Genomic DNA, 25,688 nt, shown 5'->3' with positions numbered 1-25,688 from the left:
TTTCTGGATCCCAAAAGTGGGGTATCTGTTCAGAGAGAAAATAGCGGATAAAAAAGAATTTGGACCATCATACAGAAAGCCTGTACCAGTCCCAGCTATTGCCGCCCCTTGCCGGGAAAATGGTGAAAAGATGTGTCTGAATTGACCTAATCAAACCACACTATGGGGCAAATACTCAGTAGTAGGCCTTATGGTGTCCAAAGTAGCAGATGCCCTTCCCTCACTACAAATCGAGAAGTTCAAACAGAAAGATTCATCACGTTTGAAGAGTCCCCTATACGGAATGAAAGACTATGCAACAATGTTATGGAACTCGTTCCACTTGAACCAAAAGTTCAACTTCAAAATGAAACTCAAAATAACACTCAAGTTGCAATTAGACCTAATACAGACGTCTACGTCAACATGCCTCAACGAGAGCAAAATGCGATTTCAACAAATCCTGATGCAATTCCAACAATTTATCGAACTGATCCTGGCTACTTCATGAACTTTGATACGTTTTCTTTGGATCCAAGTTAACCAGAAACAACGCCTGCCCAAAAATCACGCAAGCAACGAGTCAAGGACTTTCTGAACTTTCTCAAAAAGACTTATCTGGTATCATCTTGGGTATAACTCTGGGTCATTACTGGGATACTGTTATTTCTTTTCTGGCTAGGCTTAGTTATAACCTTTAGCATGCTTATTAATGGACAACACCTGTAACAAAGCTCTACAACCCAAAAAGTTAATTTGATTCTGAAGCCACATCAATCTTCTCATTGTGAGAAAAGAGACTTGTCATCAGTGAACATTACAGCAGTTCCTATACCGGACGGTACAGTTTGGGACAAGGTTGATTTCGACATATTCAGTCCAACTGAACTTTTAAAAATGTCTCATGTATTTAAATTTCATTCAGTGATATCATTACCTCCAGTACACTTACTGATGACTGGGACTCTGAAACTGTTAATAAGATGTTGTTTGATTTAGAGAAAACTGCCACATTTCTGAACACTGAAATAATAGAAGGTACTTCAGACTATGATACTTTGTACTGTTACCAACATTATGGTCATCATTTCTTGCACAAATCTATAACACCTAGAAATGTTTTTGAGTAGCATCAGTGGGAACATTGCCCTACACCACCAAAAAGCAGTTCACAAACATTGTACAGAAATGTTCATATTTTTCAGGGTTTAACACTTCTGACCTGACATCGCCACTGAAAATTATGTTGACAAACACCAAACAGATTTACACTGCTTCCTTTATTGCCCAATTGTCTGAACAGGGTTTTGACCTATGGAAGGACACAATAGACTTAAAAACGGTCCGTGGTTCTAGAGACTGGCAAGTCAAGGGAACAAAAGTGCTACTTAGAGCATGCCTCATTCCACAGCAGATGATATTTCTAAATGACACTGTGCTACAGACATCCTGTCTTGGACTAGCCAAGAACAAATACCTTAACACACCTAGGTTTCCAACACCATCACAGATGGAGGTGTGGCATAACTCAATTTCACAGGAAGGGGCAACAGTAGATGACATTTTACAGAACTATAGCTCAGACCCTAACTAGAAAACATGGTTGGTTTGGCCCTTAGACATGAACATATGTCAGAAAAGATTATTCGTATCCATAGGCCAGACCCACGCTATGTACAAAGAGAACACCCAGGGGTAGTGACATCCTACAGTTTTGGGACGTTGTGCCTTGATTGGCTAGAAACCTCAACACTAACAGAAGTGAAACAACACTTATCCTTACTCACACAAGACATGGATCTTAGGGATTTTTTACTAGGTCCCAGGAAACAACGTCAGAAACATTTCATATATGCTGGCATTTATGCTGCCCACAATGAAATTTGGAAAATATCCCAACAAGAGGCTGCAGAGAGAATATGGGAAATAGACCGTATTAACTTAGAAAAGGCATTACCTGTAATGGATAATGGGTTAACAACTTTAGCCTACAGGATATATTCTTTAGGCAACATTGTATATTCTGCGATAGACATACTGGAACAAGACTTGGTAATATTAGAACATGGGCAATCTCAGTTATGTTCTATTATGTTATTAAGTTGGACGCTGCAATCTTTGAGTGCAGGCTATATTGCTTGGCGTTTTATCAACAGTACGTCTCTGTTTTCTGAATACAATATAACAAATAAACAGGTAGAAATGGCACAAAGGGGAGCTAAATATACAATGCTGCATATTGAAAAACTGGAAGGATTACCACTTACAGTGGCAGTATCACAATCAACAGAATGGCTAATCCATGGCCGCATAACTCTACCGGTCACTACTTTTCAGTTTCAATATTGCCTAGAGCAAAGGCAGGCAGGCATATATAAAAAAAAATGGTTAAGGAATACATTAAGGAATCTTGGGAATTACCATACAGATTTTGATGCCAGAGTGGGGATTGAGAAGTGTTTCTAAGTGGTACACACAACAAGAACACTTTAAGCGGTTTTCTCATGTGCCAGGATATTTCACTGCAAGTAGCTTGTAATGGTTTAGTAGTGAACTTGTCCTGCCACATGACAGGGACTCCAGCTGCCATGATTTCTGCGGTATTCAAGTTGCTCTGGAATGGGAGTTACTTGATGCTGAACGATCAAGGTTGCTGTGGGATGCTTCCAGGCATCGCCTATCTGGTCACTGTGAACTCCAGGGTTACTTGCTGTATGCAAGTATTGTTTCCCCAATGAATACAGTCAGGGAGTTGCCATTATGGCCTTCGCTGAAGTTTCCTTTATTCAGTTTGATACTTTGAGCAGACTGAAAGCCAAGCTTCTGCAGAAAACCGTACCCTTAACCTCTGCCTGAGAGACCTTTGATCTTCAAATCGCAAGAACCTTGACTGAGATTCAGGCCCTTATATGTACAAACTCCCCATTTCATTTTATAGAAATGGTGGGTCGTATCTTTAATATGTCTGATGCAAGTGGTATTGTACACCTATTTAAGACCATAGGGTCAGGATTTCTAAGCACCTTTGAGACAAACCTCGGAGTTATTCCAAATTTTATACACTCCGTATTTGGAAGCATTTCTGGAGGTCTACCTCAGAGTCTGCTCTCAATTGCAGGAATCCTGATTGCTATTTTTCTGCTACGCAGAGGATGGCCCAATCACCAACGAGATGGCAAAAGCACTCCTGGAGTACAAATACCGTGAGCGCATGGTACAACATCTGGGCACACCTCGCTTACTGGAACTGAGCGCCTCTTGGTTCCTATCGTTTAGACCAGTCTGGATGGACTGCATCTTAACTGCTCTTCGATGCCTATTTTGTGGAGAAGAATGCATGTTGGATCTCCATCAGACACTTGCATCAGACACGCCTATGGACTTGACTACCAGGCTGGAACCCGTGAGGTACCATGCTTGGCAATGTCCCCAGCGTATTCCTATACTGATGGCTGCATTTCTTGAGAACCCAGAGGTGCCTTTTACTACAACTGGGCTGAGCATCAGCTCTTCAACTAGCACTCAGGTATCCACTACAGCACCAGCTGCCTTGGCACCAGCTATTGCAAGTTCTGAGTATCATCTGTGCTCCATTAACGTACTCTGCGAGGTGTTACAGGGACCGTCCTCTGCAGAGGCGAGCAACAGCGAGGTTCCATCGCCCAGTCAGGACACTTAATTTATAATAATATTTTTTTTATTGAAATTTTTCTTATTGAGTAATTAAAACATGATACACCAATACACCATGCAGTATCACAATACACAGAAATAAGGCACTGTCCAGAACAAGCAAAAGGGAAAACAATGAGGTACTTTACAGCAAGAGAAGGAACCAGGACTGGTAGGTTTGCAGCCCCAAAATGTCTCAAGCCCACCCCTCCGCCCGAGGGGATACACAAGAAAAAATAGAAAAAGATATAATATCAGAGAAGAGCATGGAGCAACAAAACCGTCAGCAAGAGAACAAGGAAAGGGCAAGGCATGAGCAAGCACCGACGGCCGCTGCGGGCCGTGGGCCAACAGGGAGCGCAATAGAGAGAGCGCTGATGGGGCGGGAGCAGGAAAAGGAAAGAGGCGACCAGGAGTCAGAAGGGCAACAACAGAAGTGACAGAATTCACAGCACCATATACACGTGGTCACATCTCCCCCAGAGGGGACACCTGGAGCAGAACAATAACCGAAAGGCTCCTGAGGCAGCAGGAGCGCCATTGAAGAACGGTGCAAAGGGGGCGGTCACTGATCCACACCGGCGGCCGCCGTGGACCCAGGGCCGGCGGGGAGCACAGGCGAGGCAGTGCCGCTGGGGTGGGAGCGGGAAAGAAGATAGTTGGCATGGGGGGCCCAAATGTTGACCGGACGGGATCTGACAGGCATCAGGTCCCAAAACTCTGATAGAAGAGTCTGACAGCAAGAGGCATCCTCCAACCAATCATCAACCTCAGGAGCGGGCCGCCGACCCCAGCATATTGCCACCCTAGGCCTGGCAAGCACCAATAGCATCGAAATCAGACAAGGAGAGGCATCAGGACAAAATGTAACGAAGCCGAGAAGGCACAAGGGAGGTTTCGGGCACACAACCGCGCCAGTAATGTCAGAAATGGTGGAACATACCGCCTGCCAAAACTCGTGAACCTTAGGACAGAGCCACGCCAAGTGAGCAAAGTCCGCTGCCGGGGCAGCACAGTGCAAACAAGAGTCCTCAGGGAGAAGCCCGAGCCGATGAAGCTGTGCAGGGGTGCGGTAAAACCTGTGTAAGTACTTGAAGTGAATCAGGCGAAGCTGGTAATTCGGAGATAGCTTTTTGGTTTGGCTACAGCAATAAAGCCAATCGGCCTCCGAGATGTCAATGCCAAGGTCCGCAGCACAAGCCTCCCGTGCCTGAGCCGAAGAGATGGGGGAAGACAACAGGGCTAAAGCGTATAGCTTAGTTACCAACTTGCGATGCGAAGAGCAATTATTTACAAAATCAAGAGCCGGAAAGGTGGGCGGGGGTTGGGAAAAGGTAGAATGCAGTTTCCGGCAAGTGGCGCGCAACTGATAAAATAAGAGCGCATCCTGCACCGCCGGGGACTCGGGAAGCGAATAGAAAGTGTTTTGCGGGTAGAGGTCCGCTACAGTCTTCAAGCCCATTTGCGCCGCGTGACGAGACATGCTGGAAGACTGAAGGGACGGAAAATCCGGGTGGTTCACAGTTGGCATGGCATTGGCGGAGAGAAGAGATAGGTCCGATAGCCGGCGCAAGGAAGACCAGGCCCAGCGCAGCGTCTTGACCGTATCAACCTCAGCCCGGGACGCACCGCAGGAGCGAACAGAGCAGTGGATAGTGGCCAGGGGGAGGCAACGTCAGCCTCCACTGCAACATGAGGCTGATAAGGGGTAGGATGAATCCAAAAATGCAAGAAGCTGGCCTGCTCACAAAGGGCCTAGAGCCGAAAATCAGGCGCACCCATACCGCCAGCTGACATAGGAAAGGTTAGAATATCGTAGGCCACCATAGGTTGCCGTCCCGCCCATACCAGTGAAATGACTAGAGAGTGCAATTTACGAAAGAAGTGGGAAGTGAGGGCAATAGGGATGTTCGAGAAGAGATAAAGGAATTCAGGGAGGACCCCCATCTTGGCTATAGCGATGTGGCCAGCCAGAGACAGCGGCAATCGGCTCCACGAGGGGATCTTGGATTCAAGCCGGTCTACTGCCCGCCCAAAATTAGACCTCCAAAGTTCATCCAAGTTCCTACTTAACCAAATGCCCAAATACTGTGTGGGACCGGATGCCCACTCAAACGGGAATTCAGGTACAAAAGGGGAGGTTTCATCAGTCAAGGGGAAAAGAACAGACTTACTCCAGTTTACCTGGCTGCCTGAAAGCCCGCCGAATCGAATGACCTCCCGAACTAGGGGGCTAAGGTGTTCCCGGGGATGAGGAACACTGAGGGTTATATCGTCCGCATACATAGAGACAAGAAGGGAGCGGGACGAGAATCCAATGCCTCTGTGAGTGTGGTGCTGCTGTAACCTGGAGGCCAGGGGCTCCATCACAATAGCAAAAAGCATAGGAGATAAAGGACACCCCTGGCGGATGCCACGGGTGATGCAGATGGGATGGGACACCTGGCCATTTATGCGAAGACGGGCAGTTGGGTTAGTATAGAGGAGTTTAATATTTCGCAAACAGTGGGCACTGAATCCCATATGCGGCAGTACGTAAAAGAGGAAAGGCCACTCTAGCGTATCAAACGCCTTTGTGGCGTCGAGTAGGGCGGCAACGGCCGGTAGGTCTGGATTTATTTGATGCAAGACGGAGAAAATAGTGCGAAGAATGTGGGAGGTTGCCCTACCCAGGATAAAGCCATATTGATTGGGAAGGGCAAAAGTGGGCATTAGTAAGAGAAGACGAGAAGCAATTAGTTTAGCAAAAATGTTATTATCAGTGTTTATAAGGGAAAGGGGGCGATAGGAGTCACGGCGGTCGGCGGGTTTGTCCGGCTTGAGGAGCAGAGTTATTAAAGCCTCACGTAGGGACGGCGGGAAGACGCCTGTGTCAAAAGACTCATAATACATAGCCGCCAGGTGCAGTTCCAGTATGGCAGCGTACGATTTATAAAAGGAAGCAGGCAGGCCGTCAAGGCCAGGTGCATTGTCACTAGGCAAGCTACTAATGGCTGCTAAAATTTCTTCCCTGGAAAAAGGCTTGTCGAGAAATTGACGGTGGTAGTCTTCGAGCCAGACTAGGGCGATGGATTCAAAATATTGGTCAAACTCCTCCCGGGACATAGGATTACCGGCAGAGTAAAGTTGAGAATAAAAGTCAAGAAAACAGGACTTAATTTCTTCCGGGGAGGTAGTCCTGTCTAGGCCTCCATCACTGAGGGCGGTAATATAGGAGACCGCACGCAGAGGTCGCAGGAGATTTGCAAGGGTACGCCCCGGGGCGGTCCCTCTCCCCAAGCTGACGGGCCCGACTCTCCCTGCCAAGAAAGGACAGTTCGCAGTCAGCCTCATCTCAAAAATCGGAGCGTTTTTGACGTATTAGGACCAACGTCTCAGGGCTGGGGCACGCCCCTGGGCCACGTCCAGATCCCTGAGCTCCCTCTCCAGTTTAGCCAAGGTGGAGCGAATAGATCGGAGAACGCTCGCCTGCTTGGAGATACAGTCACCACAAATGAAAACCTTGAAACCCTCCCACAGGGTGGAGGCAGAGTCGACAGATCCCACGTTGAGGTCTTAATAGTTGTTGATCGCGGTTTGGATCTCAGCGCAGAACACGGAGTCCCTAAGGGCATTGGAAGGGAGATGCCAAGTGAAGGCCCGATGTTAGGAAGAGGGAGGCCTGACATGAATCTGGACCGGTGCGTGATCGGAAAGTGTGCGAGCCAAATGTGCTACATCGACAAGCCAGGACAAGACGTCTGGTGAAGTAAGCCAAAGGTCAATTCTTGACCAACAGCCCCTCGGGCCAGAGGCGCCAGTGCCCTCACGGCATCAGGCCGAAGCTGCCTAAATAGCGGTAGCAGCGTGCGGATGGACATGTAGGAGCCAGACCAATCCAAAGTTGTTGAGAGAGCGACATTGAAATCACCACCCCAAACGACGGCAGCACAACCGCAGGAGGAGATTAGATGCCAGACATGATGAAAGAACTCTGGATCGTCGTAAACCGCAGCAATAGTAACAGGCTGGCCAATAGTTAACCATGAAGAATAACATATCTTCCCTCCGGATCTAAAAGAGCCCGGGATGTTTGCCAATGAAGACCGCAACACAACAGGATTGAGACGACCCTAGCATAAGATGAGTAGGTGGAAGAGTGGGATTCCCCCCAGTGGCGAGATTGGAGTCTGGAAACAGAACTGGGAAGCAGGTGCGTCTCCTGTAAAAGGCATATGTCCACCCGGTGGCGCTGTAGATGGGCATGCATCAAGCGAGCCGTGCGGAAATCATTAAGGCCACGGACATTCCATGTCCAACAGATCATGTCAGCCATAAGGGGAGGGGGGGGATCGACACACCGCAGAGCGGACGACAGGCAGCGCCAACCTACATGGCACATGTTGGGGGCTAGGGGATCAAAGGATAGAAGGGGTGAACGCAAATGAGGAGCAGCCCAGAGAAGTAGGAAGCACCCTCCATGGGTCGCCAGCGACAGAGCGCCGTAAGGGGGAGTATGAGCAACTAACAAGCCGACCTGGCAAAGAGGGCACAGCACAGGAGAAGAAGGCCGTAGCGCCCCGCGCGCCAGGCAATAGGGGGGGCGTGAACCAAAAAAAAGGCAGTGGCACCATTGAGGCTCTGAATAGGGCAGCAAAGCATTGCTAAACAGTACAATCTGGAAGAAATATGGAGCAGCGCACAATGGAGTACTCTGGACAGTGCAAATGCGAGACAGTAGAGACTTAACGGTGTATCACAGAAAACATAGTGCAGCAGCAAGGTAATTCGCAAGTACAAATAGGCAATTTTAAACAGAGCTGTGCAAGGAGGACAGAGCAAGGACAAAGACCGAACAAGAAGTGGCTCAACCACCCTATCCCATCCCTACCCACCAACCCAAACAGGAAAGAACCCAACCACCCCGCTCCCACACCAACTCCCAAAACAGGTTGAGAGACCATCCGTGCCGCCCAAGGGATTTGCAGCCTGGACCCTCACTGACCCCACCAAGGAAACAACCCCCCCACCCCACTCCCACACCAACCCCCCAATCAGGTTGAGAAAACCAACCACACCACCCAGGGGTCCCCCAACTGGGAGAGGACAACACAGAGTGAAAAATGGGAATCATCACGGTGGAGACATGGCAGGACTCGGCGGACACCCCTGCGAAGAAGCAGGGTGGCCAAGCAACAATAAGAAAGCGACATCATAAACAGGTCAAATGTGAAAGCAGGAGAAGAACCATTGTCCGCACAGATTAATCATTGTCACTCAAGCGATCGGCTGCCACGTGTAGAGATTTAGGAGGGGAAGACCTGGATTCCCTGTCCAATCTCTTAGCAAAAGCAAGGGCCTCACGTGGGTCGGGAAAAAAAGTGTCTTGGAGCCCTGCCGAACCCTTAGCTTTGCAGTGTTTGCTAAGGAGTAGGAGACTTCATGCTTCTGAAGGATGCGCTTCGCCGGCAAAAACTCCCTCCTGGCGGCCTGAACTGTCAAAGTATAATCTGGATAAAAAGAAAGGGATTTGCCCTGGTGTGTGATGGCGCCCCTGTCACGAGCAGCCCGAAGAATGGCATCACGGTCTTGGAAGTTCAGGATCTTTGCCACAATAGGTCGGGGAGGCAGGCCAGGGCCGGGGCGCGGGCCCAGAGAGCGGTGGGCACACTCCCACAAAGAACGAGGATAGGACCTAACCAAAGAGTTCTCTGAGGAGCTGTTCAATAAAGTCCTTCATCTTGGAAATGTTGGTGGACTCGGGAAGGCCTGTGATGCGAAGGTTGCTCCGACGGGAGCGGGCCTCCAAGTCCTCATTCTTCTCCCGAATGACAGCCAAGATCTTATCCATCTGAGACAACTTCTGCCTGTCTTGGGTGGCTGCGTCCTCGGCGTCAGATACCCTGGATTCCACATGGAGAAGTCTGCGGTCGTGGGAGTCAAACCGAGCCTTGACGGAGTCCAAACAAGCGGATAGTTGGTCAAGGTCTCATCCAGTCTCGCCTGGACTCGAACAATGCCCTATACGAGGGGGCACCGGAGATGACCCTCCAAAAACTGCAGGTTGTTCAAAACTGCGCAGCACGCACCTTGCTGGAAATTCCGCGCACCCAGTCAGCCAGACCTGCTCTAAAAAGTCTCCACTGGCTGCCATTGAGGCAGAGAGTGTCCTTTAAGGCGCTGTGCTTGGCGCACCGCGCCTTCTGGAAAACGGGCCCAGCCATTAACACCGACCTTATCACCCCTTACCACCCTAACAGGAACCTTCGGTCGATGGAGGCGTTCCTCGCTGTTGTCCCCAGAGTGAAGCGAGCCAGGTCTGGTGGTAGGCTGTTCTCTCTGAACACCGCCAAGCTCTGGAATGCTCTCCCCATCTCACTCCGGTCCAACCCAGACCTCCTCTCATTCCGTAAAAACCTAAAGACACTGCTGTTTGCCAAATCCAATACACCCTAGCTCCCCTCCCGTCACTTTCCTGCTTCAACTCAGCGCTTGGACGCCTACGGGCAGCAACCGCGCTTAACAAGTATTCTTACAATACAATACAAGCTGAGAAGCGATGCCAGTGACGGTCGACTTAACATCAAGCATAACAGCCCTGAGGTCGTCGTCACGGCTCGGGGGTGGATCCGCCATCCCAGCGGAGTCGGCTCTGTCTGAGCCTGCGGCGTCCTGGCGGGAGGATCTCGGGAGTTCAAAGGCGATTTTGGGCTGCCTCGGGTCGGATTTCCCCATGGCGAGGCGTAACACTGATGGGCGCGTTAGCCCTCAGGGAGGAGCACTTGCTAGAGATGTGGAGTGTCACAAGGGCAGCCAGCAACCAGTAGCACGGAGTCCATCAAGAAACGCTGTCCTGGAAGCTGAGGGGAGGGGGCACCAGCAGGTTGTCAGACACACTCCCACCAGCGCAGTGTGAGACCCAGCTGGCAGTCAGAGACAGGCGAAGGAGGCAGTTGTACAGGCCGAATCCCAGCAGCCACCGGCAAGAGCAGAGGGGCACGGGGCCAGACTACTGCCCGGTGCGGGTCACTCCGAGCAGGCACAGGCAACAGGACAGCCCACTCCCCGTACACCAGGCCGCCCCCGCCAGGCAGGAGGAGTGACACGCAGTATCAGGGGGCCCCAGAATCAGGAGAAGCGAGGCGGTGATGGTATCACACCCCCAGCCGTAAGCGAGGAAGGCCCCCGGCCAGCAACAGGCCGCTGCAAAGTGGAAGGCCCAGGGCAGGGCAGCAGGCCGTAGGGGCAAATGTCAGGCACCCCGGAACACCAGGGCAGCAGTAGGTGCGAGGATGACAACCAGTCCCAGGCGCCGTATGTGATCACACCGCCTAATAAGCAGCACACCGGGGGGGTCCAACCAAGAAAGGACTCCCCGGTAACAGAGCAGCAAATCGCCGGGGCGCCCCAACAGCAGGAGAGCCCGTCCATGGGCAGGGGAGCCACCGGCCGGCAGAGGTGTTGTGCAATGCAGCAGGGATGGGTGGGGATAAGCCTCGGAAACAGGCCTCAAAGCCAGGGGCCGTGAGCAGAAGGTAGGCCACAGTGATGAGGCAAAGCGGAGCGCTCAGGGTAGCGCGGCCACGCCGTCAGGCAGTCTCCCGTGGCGCCGCGCAGCAGGAGGCAGGCAGGGCACAGCGGCCGACACCAGTCGGGGGGGCAATACCAGTGGAGGAGGCGAGGGGGGTGCACCGCTCCCACAGGCGGCACACGTGTCTACGGGAAGCCGAGTAAAAGCACCAAGTTGCAGCCAGGCCGCAGCACCACCAGTACCGGCCGCCCAGCGAGCGACCCCCCAGCCCCACCGGCAGACCCCCCCAGCAGCGGCGCGACTCACCGCGGGTGTCAGCGACAGGTCCGGAGCGGCAGCATCGGCCTGCAGAAGCCGCAGAAGAGGATGGAGTTCCAGAGGAGGCACGGGATGAGACACAGAGCAGAGGCCCCTCGCCAGCCACAAGGTGGAGAACTCGGCAGGAGGGCCACGCGGAAGCACCAAAATGCCACAGTTAGGTGCGTGGTGTTCCCCTGACTCAGGAATTAGCACTGCATTGCGGGAAATATGGCGATGTCAGCAGGATGATTACAGATGACACTTAATTTATAATTGGCTCATCATGTGCTGGGAAGGAATTTATAATGTGATCCAGCCACCAAAACTCAAATGAATAGTGACATATTTCTTTGTTCTTTTATTTCTGTAGTTCCAGAGGAAGGCAGCTACCCACTGCTCATCATTGTATTATTCTGATGTGACTTTTCCGTATGTACCCCTGAAGAAAGGTTTCCTATAACCCGAAATGCATTGGGTCATGTGTTAATGTCTTCTAACATGTGGATTTGTGTTTATGTTACAAATTGAGCTGTATCAAGCTTAAAACGTTTCATTTGATGACGGTAATTATACATGTCCTTTGAATTATAATTGATGTCACACTTTGATTGATTAACCTCATAGCTGCTATGGAACGTCCAGCTCCAGTGCTGGACGTTCCATTGCGCAGGTGCCGTTCGAACGTTCAACGGCCGACGGCAGCACTCCCGAGATAGTGGGGCCGTTGGCCGGTGAACGTGCGCAGCACCTAAAGGGTTAATTATATAATAGAAATTATTTCTAAAACTGATTTACGTTTACATGTTTTGTTTATTGAGTGAATCAACAGAAGGGTGAATAATCAGCAGAAGCCTTGGGGCCATAGCATGCACTGCACAGAACCGGATTTCTTTGTGTCCTCTCATTCACATTTTACAGCATGCCATGCCAGCTGGAGTTTTAGATTACTTTCTTCAACTCTTCGTAAATGACCAGCACAAAAGCACCCCCCATCCCTCGGAGAACATTACACCAGGCACCCTCGAAGAAAGCCTTGGAACCTTCTTCAAGAGCAATCTTTTTCCAGCATTCGATGGTTCCAGAATACATGATATCCGCAGCTTTTCTGCCAGAATGCATCATCATACGACGTCGAACCGTGTTGAATGGATAGGAAGTGAATCCTTCCACTGTTGTCACTGACTGGACAATCATACAACTGACGATATGAGTAATCTTGGGATCGGGCAACATTCCTTTAGCCGTGTTGTAGATGCTGAAGTAGGCCGCTCTGTAGATGATGATACCCTGCACAGACATGTTGAACCCCTGGTAAAGCGCCTTGAGGCCATCCGACCTGAAGATCTTAACGAGACAGTCACCCAGACCCTTGAACTCTCGGTCTGCTCCGGCTTTCCTACATCGGCAGCCAGACCGGTATGGGCAAAGTCCAGAGGATAGACGAAGCACAGAGAAGTGGCCCCAGCAGCGCCACCGGATACCAAGTTACCAGTGAAATAACACCAGAACTGGGTTCTCTTGTCCATGTTGCCCGGGAAGTTCTGCTTGTACTTGTCGTTGAATGCAAAGTTGAGGGCCTGGGTTGGGAAGTACCTGATGGCGTTGGCCAGGTTACCGCGCCGGAAAGAGAGGAAACCCTGCTCCTTGGGTATATGGGTCAAACAGTCCATGATTCCCTTGTATTGCTTGTCCACGGTGATCTGCTTACTAGCATGTTGGACCTGAAGCAACAGCTTGACCCTCTCGATAGGTGCCACTGCGGTCTTGGAGATGGCTGCGGCCACTCCGCCGGCCACAAAGTCCTTGGCAAAGGAAATAACCATTTCTGGCATGGTAAGGGCTGGTAATCATTACTGAGTTATACAGAACACTTTATTTTACCCCGGATGGTTTGGGGTCTACAGGTCCAACGGCTGGGCTCAAGTGACTCATTTTACATGGAAAGTCGACAGTACCAAGGTAACATTTATGTTTAAAGCATTTTTATTAAACGAAAAAACATGGGGAAGGGGAGTAGGAGGTCAAGGTTACATACAGTACAATGAAAAGAAAAAGAGGCATGTTGCAGCAGTCCTGGTCGAAAGGGGGAAGGTCGGTGGTCCAGGAGGGGAAGGGAAGGCATCAGCTGTAAGGCAGTAAGGTAGTGCACACCACCCTCCTATGTTCCCCGACCTCCCAACCCAAGCTAAGAGCGAGTAGCTTCCTGCAACATAGCAAAACACAACGCAATCCCTCCAAGCCCCCCGCCCCCAGAAAAAAAAAGAGAAGAAAACAACACCCCAACATCCCCGTCCAATAGCCCGCAATAAAAGCATCCGCCCCAAACAGCCTACCCCCAACCCCTAATTCCCCCAGCCCCATCCCTCCTAATCCGCCGGGGCCGCCGGTGGCGTCAGCCTAAGAAGGCGCAGGTACCTCGGACATGTGAGCTCCTGGAATTCTGTAGACAGCAGTGCCAGGAAGGGTTGCCAGAGCTCCTCAAACTGATCCACATTTCCAGCCACTGTAAGCGACATCTTCTCCATACCCAGTACCTGCCAGAGTCTATGTAGCCAACCAGTGATGGAGGGGGCAGTGGAGGTGCGCCAGTGGACAAGGATATTTTGGACCGCGGAGCCTAGCGCAATAGCAATCTGCCTACCCCTGCGGGACTTCAGCGGATACATTAAGTCGTTGGGAAGGCCTAGCAAGACATACGCCGGGAAGCGCGGCAGCTCAATCTCAAAGTGTCTATCCACCTCATCCAGAACCTCTTTCCAGTAAGCAGTCAGTACCGGGCAATCCCAAAGAATGTGCGATAGAGTACCCTCCTGTCCGCAGCCCCGCCAACATCCCTTGTCGGTGAGTTTGTGCATCTCATAGAGCCTCTCCGGGGTGTAATACCAGTAGGTGGACACCTTAGTAAAGGTCTCCGTCAGCCCAGTGTGGTATGCAGAGTGCCTCGCCCGATATGCGATCTTGTCCCACTCCTTGTGGCTCAGGGTCCTGCCCAACTCCCTGTGCCAGCGCTCCCTCCCCGGATTATGGAAATGAAACGTCGGGGGTTGGAGAAATTTATATAGATCGGAAATAAGCTTGGCATCCGAGGTCCGGGTCAATAGCCACCGCTCGTAAGGAGTGATTTGACGGGCTGCGACGTCGCGCACCTGGGGTTGGAGAGCCCAGTGGCGGACCTGCATGTAGCGCAATCTGTCTACCTCCGTCAGACCAAATTCCTGTCGAAGTTGCTGGAAAGGAAGCACGCCCTCCGGCCCATAAATCTGAAAAAGTGCCCTGCAACCGGCACTCACCCAGTGGGAAAAAGCTCCCGGCTCTAGGCCCGGAGTGAAGTCCGGGTTACCAACTATGGGTGTAAACGGTGATGGGAAGGTAGTTAGCTCGCGGAGCTCGCAAACCGCATCCCACACCCGCAGGGGAACCCGGGTGACAAAGGAGGCGTAGAGGTTAGCCGGGCGATGTGCGCGCCGCAGGAACGGAACCTCCTGAAGGGCACGTCCCACTACCGCCTGATCCTGAAAGAGCCAGTGCTTGTCAGATTCCCACCTGCTCCATTCCACCAAGTATCGGAGTTGCGCCGCCTGAAAATACTTCCGGAGATCCGGGATACCAAGACCCCCCGCCTCCGGAGCAAGCGTGGAGAGAACTCTCTTCATCCGAGGCCTGCGGCCTTGCCACACGAAACGGGAGATGTCAGCCTGCACTTGCTGTATCCAACCCACAGGGGGCTGGAGAGGTAGAGCGCGAAAAAGGTACAAGATCTGAGGCAGCACCGTCATCTTCACCGCTGCGATACGGCCCAGCCACGAGAGCAGGCCCTTGTTCCACCGGCCGAGTTCCTCCTTAATCTTCTTGCTAAGGGAAGAGTCATTTGCTTTGACCATTTCAGGCAGCGAAGGCGCCAGCAGGATCCCCAGGTATGGCACCGTGGATGAGGACCACTGCATGGGGAAGAGACGCTGAAGGTCTCTCCTGGTGTCCGCGGCGAGCGACACGTCCAGGGCAGCCGATTTGGCCATATTCATTTTAAAGCCGGCCACGCGTGCAAAGGCGTTCAATTCCTGGACGCAAGCAGGGAGTGACCTCCTGGGGTCATCCAGGGTCAACAGGACATCGTCCGCATAAAGGCTAACAGTATGGGTATACTGACCCATCTTAACCCCAATAGCGTCCGGATTATCGCGTATCCTCTGGGCAAACGGCTCCATGTAGAGGGCGAACAAAAGCGGCGAGAGGGGGCAGCCCTGTCTCGTGCCGCGCTCAATGACAAAACTACTAGAGCTGTGCCCATTGACCCGCACCGATGCTGACGGCCTTTTATAGCAATTGAAGACCATGGTGCGGAACTTCTCGCCGATTCCCAGTTTCCCGAGAACCAGCTCAAGGTACGGCCAATGAACTCTATCAAAGGCCTTCTCCGCATCGACCGACAGTAACATCCGCTCCCCCGGGACCCGCGAGGCCTTTTCTAGTATGTGCGTCACCCTCTTGGTGTTGTCAACTGTCTGTCTACCGGGTACAAAGCCAGCCTGGTCCACCTCCACCAGGCCCGGTAGGTGCAGTCCAAGTCTGGCCGCTAGGATCCCCGTGTAGAGCTTAAGATCAACATTCAGAAGCGAAATAGGCCTATAAGAACCACACAGGGTCCGATCTTTCCCGGGTTTCGGAATAACCGACACAGTCGCGGAAAGAAGGTCCGGCGGGATAGCCCCCGGTTCGGAGAAGGAGTTGAACAGGCGAGCCAGGATAGGCGCCACCGCGGAACAGAAGGTCTTGTAGAACAAGGCTGTGTAGCCATCCGGGCCTGGGGCTTTACCGTGTTTCAATCGTGCTATAGCGGAGATGACCTCCTCCACATGGATGTTCCTCTCTAGGTGGTCCGCCTGGGCGGGCTCTAGTACCGGGAGGGTCACAGACTCCAGATAATCCTCAGCGTCCCTCAGCGAGGAGGGTTCCGCGGCGTATAACGCCTCGTAGAAGCTACGAAAGGAGTCCGCCACCTCCGCGTCACCGGAAACAGAAACCCCGTCTGCACCCACTAGCTCCTTCACCACAATGCGTTGCTGCGCAGCCCTGAGCCGATGGGCCAGGAGCTTACCGCACCTGTCCCCGCCCGTGTAAAAGGCATGCTTCAGACGCAACGCCGCATATTCCGCTCAATCTAGGTCCAGGGCAGAGAGGAGTTTCCTCGCCGCTTTCAACTGCCTCCAAACTCGAGGAGCCCCCGTTCGGCAGTGAACCTGCTCAAGTTCCCTGACCTGCGCAGTCAGTTCGTCCCTCTTACATTGCCGCTCCCTGTTCTCGGCCGAGGAGATGGAGATAAATTCCCCCCTGAGGACCGCCTTCAATGCCGCCCACTGCGTCGCTTGAGACGTGTCGGAGTTGCCATTGTGGACCAGATAGTCGTGAATGACCTCCTCCACTCGTTTCACGACCGACTTCTTATGCAGAAGAGTATCCCGAAGCCGCCACAACCCTCTGGAGGGGGAGGTCGCCGGCCATGCAAAGACGCCGGAAACCGGTGCATGATCGGACAGGGACAAGACCCCGATGTCCGCCGCCGTGGCGGCCGTGCGTAGCGGTCCACTCACCAGGAGATAGTCCAACCGCGAATAAGTGCGGTGCGCGTGGGAGAAATAGGAATAGTCCCTATCGGTGGGGTGCATAGCGCGCCAGAGGTCATGTAGATCCATCTCTGCTATCCGGTCTTGCACCACACGGGAAAGCTCCCCCGTCTGTGGGGAGCGCTGGGCAAACCTATCCATAGCCGAGTCGAAGACAATGTTCAGGTCGCCCCCCAAGACAACATGGCGATCGGGCGAGGCAGTGACGTCCACCAACACTGATTCCAAGAAACGATCCTGGTGATCATTCGGGCTGTAAACGGAGCCAACCGTGAAGGCAATACCCCCAAGCCGCATGCGATACGCTAGGAGCCTCCCCTTTTGCTCGGCATATTTGTACAATACCTCGTCCCTGAAAGAGCTAGCTAAAAGAATGGCTACGCCTGCAGTCTTGGTCGCTGCCGAAGAGAAGAATTGGGTGGGGAACTTGGCAGAGCGCAGCCTATGACAATCTTTGGGTAGCAGATGAGTTTCCTGCAAAAGGCATATGTCCGCTTGCGTCCCTTCTAATAAGGATAGGATCGCCCTGCGCTTCACGGGATTGTTCAGACCCTTAACATTAAGGGTCACCACTTTCAAGGATGGCATCTCCCCCAGGGACTCGAAGCGCTGTGCAGCAAGCGAGGGATCAGCGGAGGGGGCGCGCGGGGCAGACGCGCAGGGAAGGCCAAGACCGGCCTCACGCGTGCTTGGGCAATATCGGACGGGACCCCACCAACAACAAAACAACTCTTAAGCCCTCCCAAAACCAACCCATGGCAACTAGCCAAAACCACAAACAAATAAAAACACCCCATTGTCTCAGTCCAGCCCAAACGGGCAAGTCTGTAGAAACCAATCAAGTGGACGTTCAGCCACTCACCTCCAACCGTTCCCTCCCAACCCCCAGCCCCAACCCAGCATCGTAGAGGCTAAGCATCTCTCCCCCCGGAGTGAAGTTAGGCCGTCAAGGCCACGCCGTTGGATTCAGGCAAGGTCCTGGCCGCCGTTCTCAGGGCTTCCTCCATATCCGCCCTGATGGTAGGGGAATCAGGGCGACTCGCAGTCGCCGACGACTGTCTCCTCGTCGATCTCCGCCGGCTCCGTCCCTCCGAGCGTCTCCATGTGGGCGTCGCTCCGTCTTCCTCCGTGGCCGTGAGTCCCAACACCCCGCAGATATCTTGGAGGGAGCGCAGCTGGTGTAACACTCCGTTCCATCTAAAGATGAGGCGGAAGGGGTGACCCCAGGAGTAGGGCGTCTCATGCTCCTGCAGAAAGTCCGTAGCTATCCGGAAGGACCTGCGCTTCTGCAGCGTGATGGCGGACAGGTCCTGGTAGAGCGCCACAGGCCGCTCTCTAAAAGTTAAAGGCTGCTTCCTGCGGGCCTCTGCCATGATGCGCTCCTTCAAGGGGAAGTCAGGCAGGAACGCCAGAATGTCCGGTGGGGGTGCTGATGACTGGCGCTGTCGGCCCACTCTATGCGCTCTATCTATGCGGATCGGGAATTCTGCATCTTCTCCCAAAATCTCTCGGAACAAGTCCTGTAGATAGGCCACTAGATCCGTCCCCTCGTCCGCAGATGGGACACCCCGCACCCGGATGTTGTTCCGTCTGGACCTGTTCTCGAGGTCCTCAGAGTGGGCCTGGAGCTCGACACACTGCTCTCGGAGACGGAGAACGTCCTGCTGGAGATGGACTATCTCCTCATCACGGCGCTGGGCCGCCGTTTCCACCGTGTCAACACGCTCGCCAAGGCCCTCCACCTCCCTGCGCACTTCTCGGACCTCGCTGGCTACTTCCTTCTTTAGCGTCTGGAAGTCGTCCTTGAGGGAGCTAAATAAGTCCTCCATAAAGGACCTCGTGACCGGCGGTTTGCCTCCAGTTGCTTCTGCCGAGGCCCGGGAGGACCCCGGCGACGGCTGCGTCCTGTCCCTCAGCTGCTGGGCTCTGCTGAGCATGTCCGGCAGAGTGCGGTCACCCCTTTTCGAGCCTCCTCTCCCGGTCATCGTGGCCGCTGCAGTGGGCAAGGTTCAGGGCCGGCCGCCGTAGGTGCGTCCAGTCGCTCGTGGGCACCAGATGTGAGACCCTGCCGAAGACAAGGGTGCTGCGTCACAAGCGACAAAATGGCGGCTCAGGCCGGGGCGAGACAGTCGTTGTACCGACCAGGGTGACAATCGGGGGCCAGAGTCAGGGTCTCTCAGCAGCGCACCCCTGGGGAAAGTAGGTCAGGAGCCAAGGCGAAGGTGGGCACCCGCCCGCCAAAGGCACGGGTGGAGGTCGCCAGCTCCAGCTCCTCAGGGAGAAGATGGCGGCAGCTTTCAGCACCAGGCCCAGCCGAGGCGCCTGGACAGCACTGCAATACGCTCCGCCTCCCAGGCTCTCTTCCGTGCTCCGAACTTTGGGCCAACTTTCGGGGTACTTCCCCCGGGGCGATAGGAGTCAAAGTAGTATCAATAGGTGCACCAGGAACTCCGGCACAGCCCTCTCACCCGCAAAGCAGCTGCGGGGGGAGAGAAGCGCAGAAATCGGGGCTCGAGCTGAGCCGGGCCGGAGGAGCTACGGGAGGAAGCGTCCGCTCACCCCGCCATCTTGGCCACGCCCCCCAAGGTAACATTTAAAGAGAAAAAATAGACTACCTCTCTGTGGATGCACTGAAGGCTTTTAATTGGAATGGTGGTTCCTTTGTAAACACGTTTTAGTGTATTCTGAAGGCAAGAGTTTAGGTAAAATGTCAAGAGAAAATATTTTATTTTACAGAGTTTTAGTAGACTGGACTCCAAACTCTAGCACTCATGCTCTTTAAACTCACCATCAAACCACCAAAACAGTAAGTTAAGGCTAAGGGTAATAATGTACGGATGTGTTAAACAAAGTTTCATTTTTCTCGGATGTTAACATGTTCTACCCCAGTTTGTTAGCTCAATTAATATCTGATTTATTTTACTGGGGGAAGTGTGGAGTTTACAGTTTCCTAACAAAATGCAATATTCTCTTTGATTGTTTTTGGTAAAAAAGAAATCGGTGCTGTCTCTCCTCTGCAGTGGGCTAGGATAATTGTTCAATACTTGCTTTATAACTATGATTCTAGGCATACAACATCTCTTTGAAATAATTTGCTTTCTATTAGCCAGGTAACAGTTGGGAGGAAATACTTTCTCAGGACGTGGAAGAATTAATAAAGATGAACTTCCTGTCAAAGTTTTGGACTAATTACAATCGCTTATCAATAAATGTGTGCTTTTTGGGTGCAGCGTCAGAAGTTAAAAATGTTAAATACATATTATTACCCCCTGAAGAAAAGGATGTTTGGCCGAATCTAACGAACCCCTATAATAGAGGATCAGTATTAAGAATTGCTCAAGAATGGTTCCCTTGATACTAAGAAAAAATATTGACACCATTCATCAAGCCCTTGGTGCTAGACCACTATAGGAAATCAAATGCCCCCCCCCCCCCCCGAAAAAAAAAGTAGGTTGAAAGACACCTACATACTCTGGGAAGGCACTGAAACAAACCCGAGACTCCATACTCTTCCCTTCAACACATCCAGACTTTACAGCTACCCTTGGAGGCACAAAATCAAGGCACAATGCTTAAAACATGGAGGGACCAGCTTCATCAATTGTTGATCAAGCTTCTTGCAATGTGCAAGCAGGAGTTGCAAGTAAAGGGGCAAAGATACTTCGACAAAGGCATTCAGCCCTGGGCCTGCACCCTACCGAAATAGAGATGGACTTCAGGGATCATACAGAGTTTGAAATGACACACAATAGCCCCATGAACATTGTACGTAAATTGTACATATGATAATTGAGGAAGGGAAACAGATCATATGGAGGATCCATCATTACGTTTGGACATCATTTGAAATATATAGGAGCAGGAGAGATTACGTAAGACTTGCTATCAATCTATACCCTGCCAGTGCCGAAGGGCTTGAGGAAACAGCTGATGGCTTGCAAGACTGATAATCGTATGATAAACCTGACATCTACTGAAAGCAGGTGTTACATTTACTTACATAGTCACAGTAGACACTTGCTGTAAAGGCGCCCTCGACCTTTGTCTGAGGATTGCCACCCATACATATAACAGCTATCAACTTAAGGGGGAACTTGTGGCACACAGTAAATCAAGGAACTGAGGGGCATATTACCAAGCAATAGCGATAATTATCGCTATTGCTTGGTTAGAGACAAAACTTTACCGCTAAGCTGCAGCGATTTTTATCGCAAATAAACCTTGGTATTACCAAGGTTTATCGCAAATGCGATAAAAATCGGCCGCAAAGCATGAATATCGCTGAAAAGTCAGCGATATTCATGCATTACCGAGCTAATGCTCTTAGCCAAGTTATCCACCTCCCATTGGATAACATGGCTAAGAACTGCTCAGGGCAGGTGTTAGCTTTTGGAGATATTCGTGCTTAGCGCGAATATCTCCAAAAGTTGGTAATAGGAGATAGCGATGTTAGCGACTGTTTCCAGTCGCTAACATCTTGGCACGCCCACTTTGCATGTCATTAGTGATAAATATCACTGACATGCAAAGTGGGGCCCAAGATGGTCGCTATCTCCTACTAGCTGTCGCTAACTGGTGTTAGCGACAGCTACGTAATAGGGAGATCATTTTATCTCCGCTTTCTTGGCTTTTAAAGCCAAAAAAGCGGAGATAAACCCCCTTGGTAATATGCCCCTAAATATCAAAATGGAACCTCTTTTGAACTGTGTACAGGTTGCATGGGTTTTTAATTCTATTTTGATGCCATGAATTGTATTTGGTTTTACTGTGTCTGTTGTATTAATTTTAAGTAATTGTATTAATACATTATTCAGTAATTCACTTGCTTTGTGATGCAGTATTTGAGCTCCATTTTTGGAAGAGGTCTTCAAGCACAATTGACACACATTCTGAAACCAGCCTAGCTAGACATAGCTTGTCACTAGAGAATAGAACACCTCCCATGTAATCTGACAAGGCTACTTGGCGTTTGAGTCATATTAGTAATGATAACCCCATTTCTTGCCTCAAACTGCATCTATGTTCTATACAGTCACTGAGATGTAGTAAGAAACAAGTACAGAATGTAGATCTTACCAAATGTGTGGGTTGATGCCTTCACCGAAGGACCACGAATAGGATCTCCATTTCAACTGGGATATACACGCATAGGCCCCTTTGCTGTGTCTCTGAACAGCAAATTCACTTCCCACCACTATGCTCATTGGGGGTGCCTTCCTGTGCCACTTACCACAGGGTCTCCTATATAGATTTCCTCTGATTCCTCTGCTTACTGCAGACGGTGTGAGATGAATTGATTCTCATTTCCCCAGAATGGACGAGGAGGATTTGATATAATCAACTGTTGGATGGAACGCGGCATCAGGCCCTCCCGCCCTTCTCCTTTCACCCAGAATATACCTGCCTTCGCAGCAGAAAGGCTGCGCCCTTCACTTTAATCCTCAGCCGTGTTGTTTGCTTTTCAGAGATTCAGTGGTGTCAGTCTTCCTGCCTGCGTCCAGAGGTAACAGATGTCGTATTGGAATCATAAAAACAAGCATCCATATTTGGTATATGCTGGCTGATGCTTTCATTTTGTTTCTTTGTGGTAGATTGCATGTGTGAACCACTTCTAAGTTTGCTATTCTGACGTCTGTGCTCATCCAGCGAGGCTGGTCAGTTTCGATTGTGAACGGTTGTTTGGTTGCAGTAACTGTATTTCTTACGTGTATACATGCTTTGTGTGAGCGTGGTTTCCACGAGCACATTTCCGTTGTGCTCGTGGAGGTCACGCTCCATGGTGGTCATGATATTGTTTAGATTCGAGCTTTGCAGGCTCGCTCACTGGGATGTTTGGGTTTCAATGTCTGGGGCTGGTGGGCGGTTGATTGTTGGAGAGCATTGGGGCATTATGTAAACTACTTTGAACTTATGAGGACGGATTAAACTTTGCTCTACTACTACGTCTCCTTTCTTCATTAATTGCTGTTGATCGACTTTCCTACATTGGCGACGATAAGGAAACTACTCTCGTGTGTTTTCAAGGAAAATTTTATTGAATGAAATTCAAGGAAAGATTTATTGGGAAAATCCATGATTAAAAGAACTGTCATTTTCGAATTTTTACGTTGCAGTTGATGAATTGAGAGTCTGCCTCAGCAATTAAAAAATCAGGATTGTTTATTGCGGAAATTTGACAAGCAAATCCTGAATACGGCATATTTTTACGACATACTACACAGTGAGTAAAATGTATGTCTGTTCTATATTTTTATAAATGATACGAAAAACGTTGTGTGACTTTACCTAGCGCTCTTAAGCATTAATATGCGCTGACGGTTCGGTTACGGAAACGTTATTGTAAAGAAGTATCATAAAAATGTAGCAGTTAAAGTAGTCTTTAATGGATAACAAGCAGGTACATCTTCACCTTGTCAGTCTCTCCCTTCAACTAACTTACAACCACCCATTCTAGAATCTACCAGCAATGCATCATCCCGTTACCATGGAACCTGGCAACTAGAAAGATGCATTACGCAAGACACCACATCTTCCCTCTTTACTTTAACAATAAAATTAAAGCAATACACTTTACATAAATTAACAATTCAAAACAATTCAATAACAATTCGAAACAATTCAGTTAATAAGCAACACAATGGTAAACCCACATCTACCCCCTCAAATCAACAACAACAGCAAAAAACATATTCAATTTTACATTACCTAACTCCTGAAACGAGCAGGAATTTTCATCTGTTAACCAGAGCGTGTGGATTGTTTAAGACTAAAGGAATTGAAAGATGATATATATACTATTAATCTAGAAACAGATAACAAAATGCGCGTGTAATGTTCAAATAACCGGAAGCAGGTGGTAAGGTTTATTCTGAGTGTTCAAAAAGTACTAATGGGAATATACTAGTAGGGAAACATTACTACTGACATTCCATTTTACCCCACCCTCCATGACATCTTCAGGGGGTAGCAATTCTATTTTTAAAAAAATACTATCATCACTAGAAGAGTCAAAGTTATCAGCATTAGATTGATTAGATTCTTCAATACACTTGATAGACTCTTCCTCCTTGTTAGGTTTAAACTTACAAGTTTTAGTAAAATGGCCAACCTTATTGCAGAAATTGCATTTGGATTTTAAAGCTGGACACTTTGGGTCGCTCGTGTAGTGACCACTGTAACCACATTTGTAACAGATAGGAATTCTGTCAGACTTATTTTTAAAGGATACATCTGCACTTCTTTTATGCGAAGAGGAAGAAGAACCTACACTATCCTTAAAATGGCTTTGTGAAACTCTATTGACAGATAAACTGTCTTCTTTATCATTGTCCTTAAGAGCGACCTTGGCACACCTCTTCGACATTTCCGCTTTCCTTATTATAGCAAAAATCTCATTAAGAGGGGCATCTCCACAAGTCCATAACTTTTCCTGAATAGAAGTGTTATTACTCTGCATCACTAGCTGATCTCTAATTAAGCTATCGTGGAGAGTGCCAAACTCACAATTAATGGCCATTTTTTTTAATGAGGATACATAATCTTCAACAGACTCGGATTTACTCTGCTTCCTTTTAAAAAACTCAAATCTGCTTATCCCTACGCAAACTGGAGGATTGTAGTGAGCATCTAAATCCTCCAGAGCGTTAAGGAATACACTAGTACTATCAGAAGGTCTTACTTTTTTCTCCATCTGGTTAAATACCCTATTGCCTTCCGGTCCGAGACTATGCAGGAGCATTTTCTTCTTCCTAGATTGTGGAAAAGCATCGTTTTGTTCCTCCTCCAAAGCCTCTATGTAATTTAAGAAATACACCATCCAATCAGGCCATTTAATTAATGGTTCGCCCGGGCGAGGTAAAAAAGGAACAGGCGTATTTAACCCTCCTTGTGAAGCCATAATAAATATAAATTTTAAAGTTGTGTAACAGTAGTCTAATAGAGTCTAAATAATAAATAGTAATCAGTAATCAACAAATATATGTTCAAAATGTGTAACCATATGCAATAGAGTGCGTAAACAGTTACAAGGTCAATCAATCAATCAATCATCGTATTTATATAGCGCACTACTTACCCAGAGGGTCTCAAGACGCTGGGGGGGGGGGGGGGATCTGCTACTGCTCGAACAACCAGGTCTTGAGTTGCTTCCTGAAGGCGAGGTGGTCCTGGGTCAGGCGGAGGTGGGTGGGGAGAGAGTTCCATGTCTTGGCGGCGAGGTAGGAGAAGGACCGTCCCCCTGTGGTGGCTCTGCGGATGCGGGGGACGGCGGCGAGGGCGTGGCTGGACGAACGAAGCTGGCGTTTGGGAGCGTAGAAGTTGAGGCGGCTGTTGAGGTATCCTGGGCCTTGGCTGTGTAGGGCTTTGTGTGCGTGGGTGAGGAGACGGAAGGTGATTCTCTTGCTGACCGGGAGCCAATGCAGATCTCTCAGGTGTCCGGAGATGTGGCTGCGACGGGGGATGTCCAGGATGAGTCGTGCTGAGGCGTTCTGGATCCGCTGGAGTCTCTTCTGGAGTTTGGCGGTGGTTCCGGCGTAGAGGGTGTTGCCGTAGTCCAGACGGCTGGTGACGAGGGCCTGGGTGACCGTCTTCCTGGTCTCGGTGGGGAT

At 50.3% G+C, this 25,688-nt stretch overlaps 1 protein-coding gene and 1 pseudogene across 1 annotated transcript in view; one reads left to right on the top strand and one right to left on the bottom strand.

Annotated features, from left to right (window-relative positions):
* The window catches only part of MRPS12 (mitochondrial ribosomal protein S12), a 793,384-nt gene that overhangs the window by 319,266 nt on the left and 448,430 nt on the right, over positions 1-25,688 (top strand). The window lies entirely within an intron of this gene.
* Positions 12,401-13,293, bottom strand: LOC147692677 (ADP/ATP translocase 2 pseudogene; annotated as a pseudogene).

Source organism: Lissotriton vulgaris, chromosome 9 (genome assembly GCF_964263255.1).
Source record: "Lissotriton vulgaris chromosome 9, aLisVul1.2, whole genome shotgun sequence".
NCBI classification, from domain to species: Eukaryota; Metazoa; Chordata; class Amphibia; order Caudata; family Salamandridae; genus Lissotriton; species Lissotriton vulgaris.
The sequence above is the reverse complement of the archived record's forward strand: the minus strand, read 5'-3'. Positions and strand labels throughout refer to the sequence as shown.